The following is a 4,724-nucleotide window of genomic DNA, read 5'->3' as shown; positions in this document are numbered from 1 at the left end:
ATATTTAGGTCACCCTTAGCAAAACAGTGTCTTTTTGATCCCTCAGACCCACTATCTCCTAGGCAACTGATTGAATAAAGAAAAATATAAAGCTTCGCTGAGAAATATATAATTTTAAGGACTTGAATAAATGGAATGACACATCTTGTTCCTCAGCTGTGGGAAGGGGTTAGTGGTAGGGGACATAAAAGAGAAAAGTCAGACAGACAAACATAGCATTTTAACCCCATTTCTGTTGTATTTTTTAATAGCTTTATTTAGATATAATTTACATACCACAAAATTCACCCATTTCAAGTGTACAATTAAATGGTTTTATGTATCTGCAGGATTGTACAGCCATGACAGCAGTGTAATTTTAGAACATTTCTATCACCCCAAAAGAAACTTCACGCCCATCAAAATCACTTTCCATTCCCACCTTCAGCTTTAGGCAAACACGAATCTGCTTTCTATCTCTAGGGATTTGCTCATTCTGCACGTTCATATCAATGGAATCATCCAATATGTGGTCTTTTGTGCCTGGCTTCTTTCACTTAGCATGTTTTCAAGGTTCATCCATGAATGAGGACTTCATTCCTTCTTAACGATATTCCATTTTGTGAATAGACCACATTTTGTTCAGCCATTCATCCACTGGTGGACATATGGGTTGCTGCCACTGTTTGGTTATTATGAATAAAGCTGCTATGAACATTCATGTACAGTTATGTGTGGACATATATGTTTTCATTTTTCTAGGGTCTGGAATACTGGGTCATAATGGGTGACTGTTTTCCAAAGTGGCTGTACCATTTTACATTTCCACCAGCAGTGGGTGAGTTGTTCATACTATTCCCTTACGATCCTTTTAATTTCTCTTAAGATTGGTAGTGATGTTCGCTCTTTAATTCCTCATATAGTAACTTAAATCTTCTCTCCTTTTTTCTTGATCAGTGTAGATAAGGTTTATCAATTTTGTTGAGCATTTCTAAGGATCAACTATTTGTTACATTGATTTTCTATAGTTTTTCGATTCTCTATTTCATTTATTTCCACTGTAACCTTTATCATTTCCTTCTTTGTGCTTGCTTTGAGTTTAGTTTGCTCTTCTTTTCTAGTTTCTTAAAGTAGAAAGGCTATTACTTTGAGATCTGTCTTCTTTTTGTATATAGGCATTTGCAGCTGTCAGTTTCACTTGAAACACTGCTTTAGCCACATGCAGTACATTTTTGTATGTCATGTTTTCATTTTCGTTAATTTCAAAGTATTTTAAAATTTCCCCTGTGAATTCTTCTTTGGCCCATTGGTTATTTAGGAGCATACTGCTTAATTTCTATGTATTTGTGAATTTCCCCAATTTCCTTCTATTGTTGATTTCTAATTTAATTCCATTGTGATTGGAGAACATACTTTGTATGATTTTAATCCTTTTAAATTTACTGAGACTTCTTTTACAGCCTAGCATATGGTCCATCCTGGAGAAGGTTCCAAATGCATGTGATCACAGGTTGCTTCATGAAAACACTTTTTATTATTTTCCATAAATCTCGAATTTCTTCCCAATGCTCTGGGGTCTTACTAGTAGTTTACTACTTTTAATAGCAATTACTACTGTATTCAGTGAGTGACACCCTACCCCACTTCACTCTATTGCCTCCCTATCCCAAAACCTATTTTCTTTACTCATTTTTAATCCTCACAATTGCCCTGAGGGAGTTAACAAGAGCATTTCCTTGTTTTACAGATGGGAAACTTGGAAACACAGCGGGAATCTGCAACTTGTCTAAAGTGCTGCAGAAGCTGTGGAGGTGCAGCAGGAGTGATCTGGGGCCTCCCAACAGCCATCCTCCCTGCAACAAGGTCCTGCTGCCACTGAGCCTATTCAGGTCTCCAGAGAAACACAAATGCGACAAGCAGGCAAGTCCTCCTCCTCAAATGCTCTTTTTCATGCACAGGCACATGCAGGGGAAGCTTCTGGCTGGTCTCTCTTTCCTTTCCTGGTTGCAACAATGAAGGCAGCCCACCTGGCACTGCAGCTGGGCCCGCTGTTGGCCTAACCATGGGTTAGGGAGGTGGGCCATGAAATGTCCTCATTGTTTGGGTACAACTGTCTTAAGACTTCAGAAGCACAAAAAGCCAAGAGTCCAAAGACTAAGCTGAGGCTGCATACGGCATCAGAGAGAGCAGGCTGTGATGACAGATCAACAGATGTAAGTAGAAGAAAATGCCCCTTTTCCAGAGCTTACTGCAAGTGAATATAGCTGCTGTCCCCATATAATGCAACAAATGCAACCAGCACCTAAATATCATCTACCTCTAATTAATTCCTTTTTTTTTTTTTTTTGAGACAGGGTCTCACTCTGTCACCCAGGCTGGAGTGCAGTGGTGCGATTTCAGGTCACTGCAACCTTCACTTTCGAGGCTCAGACAATCCTCCCACCTCAGCCTCCCAAGTGGTTGGGACTACATGCACACACTGCCACGCCCAGCTAATTTTTGTATTTTTTATAGAGACTATATCTTGCTGGTCTTGAATTCCCGGGCTTAAGAGATCCTCCAGCTTTGCCCTCCCAAACTGTTGGGATTACAGGCGTGAGTCATCACACTGGTCTAATTACCTTTCATTAATCTAGCAGCTCCCTACCCAGAAAAACTTCCCTTTGGAAAGGAGGCTCCCATGTGGGGCTTAGCCAAGGCCAGAGCCGAGGAGTGTCCTTTCCAATTCCCTGGACAGAGGCTCCATGTCCGTTCGCCTGGGATGTCAATAAGTGGGGCCCTGTGTAACTTCTGTAACTCTGTGATTCCAGAATTCTAAAAAGGCAGGCTATGTGGTTTTTCCTCACAACCCCACATGTGGATTTATTACTTGAACTCAAATGCCAGCCTGTTTCACTAATAGGGAGAGAAGAACAAGGCTCTTCTTTATAAATGTTCAGTGTTTTAATGGCATCAAGAAAACCTAAGACTTCTGTCTTTCAATCAAAGCAAGTAGAGAAGGCAATGAGACTATGTTGACTATGTAGAGACTGTTGTCATAATAAAAATCACCTCTGGAATCGCAGGTTCTATCGTGATCCAAGTCCCAGGTAGACCTGAACATCCTGGCCTCACCAGTTGCTAGGTTGGGTCTCCTCAGTCTGCTTTTCACGCCAAAGCCCAGACTAAGACTTCCTCTCATGTGTCTAAGCCTCATTGTTAGATACAAGGACCCAAGAAATGAGGATGCTTACAGAGCTCCTTGTCCTATATCTTAAAGCCCGACATATCCCAAAGTGAAGTCTTAACTAGTATTCAGTAACATGCAGTTCCATGATCAAAGATTAGCAGGTCTCCTTACCATAGGCCATCTGAGAGCCTGTACTATGCTAATGTGCTTGTCAGTCTCTAAGATAGTGTTAGTGCTGCAGCTGTAGCTGAAATTTGACCAGAGAGGCAATTTTCTCTCCCCGCTTGTCTGTCTGTCTCTCCCCGCATCACTTCTTTGTGGAATACTCAGAAGGGCTATAATTCCATACAACACACACTGGGAAATGCTGGGCTGGTTTCTATCTGAGCATCTCACACTTGGTGCAAGGTCTCCTCACTAGTAGATGGAAATATACAATAGGACCCACTTTCACGACATGCCTCAAACTTGGGCACACTAAGATCCAACTCAGGCCTTGTGAAAATAAGCACCATATACAATGGTGCAAAGTGACTGAACCCAAAGTTATCCTCAGAGCCCAGTGTACTGTGTGGAGCTTACACAATTCCAGCATTCTATACTGTGTGAATTATAAACTCCTCTGCAACATGAGCAAACTTCAGTGGGCACCGATTATATGAACTCTGACTTTTACAAAGGTACTTAAGGATTCATGTCAGCAATGCAAAAAAAAAAAAAAAAAAGTCAGACTTGGCCAGGCGCAGTGACTCATGCCTGTAATCCCAGCACTTTGGGAGGCCAAGGGAGGGCAGATGAATTGAGGTCAGGAGTTTGAGATCAGCCTGACTAACATGGCAAAACCCGTCTCTACTAAAAATACAAAAATTAGCTGGGAATGGTGGCAGGCGCCTGTAATCCCAGCTACTCAGGAGGCTGAAGCAGAAGAATGGCTTAAACCTGGGAGGCGAAGGTTGCAGTGAGCTGAGACACGCCACTGCACTCCAGCCTAGGGGATAGAGCAAGACTCTGCCTCCAAAAAAAAAAATAATAATAATAATACTTATACGTGCCTCATGCAGAGAGTTTGGAACTCTGAATGCATTATTCCCATAGAAGCAAAGTTATAAATGATGATTAAGTTCCTAGACTGACCCACAGTGCAGCTAAAATAAGTCACATCTGCAATATTATCAACTAAAACTGAAAATAATGAGATTAAATAAAAGACATTTTATTTATCAAAAATACTTATGCTCAGTGACATACCAAGTGGGGGCAGTCTGTGCCCAGGCAAGAAGGGGCTGCCTGTAGAGAATTCACAAACAATAATGAAACAATAACGAAGCCAACAAAGTAAGTTGGCTTTTTGCTTTCACCACCTGCTGACAATTGAAAACAACATTGGTAATAAAATATTGCTCCTTTGAGGAAAAATGGGTTCAACAAGAAGTGAAGAAGTAGTTAAGGGTACTTGGAGCTATTAAGGAGGAGACTTTGACATAGAGACTTACAGGGATTTCAGTGTGATTCTTTATTTTGTCCAAATTAATATCTATACCTAGAGTCATGCCTATGGGAGTCCTTTTTTTTTTTT

General features: G+C 41.0%; 1 protein-coding gene across 1 annotated transcript in view; it reads right to left on the bottom strand.

The window, feature by feature from the left end:
- Nucleotides 1–4,724, bottom strand: part of LOC108520688 (SH3 domain-containing kinase-binding protein 1-like) — a 127,069-nt gene that overhangs the window by 59,678 nt on the left and 62,667 nt on the right. The gene's annotated exons all lie outside the window — the stretch shown is intronic.

This window comes from Rhinopithecus bieti, unplaced genomic scaffold, assembly GCF_001698545.2.
Source record: "Rhinopithecus bieti isolate Rb0 unplaced genomic scaffold, ASM169854v2 scaffold_54524, whole genome shotgun sequence".
NCBI lineage: Eukaryota > Metazoa > Chordata > Mammalia > Primates > Cercopithecidae > Rhinopithecus > Rhinopithecus bieti.
The sequence above is the reverse complement of the archived record's forward strand: the minus strand, read 5'-3'. Positions and strand labels throughout refer to the sequence as shown.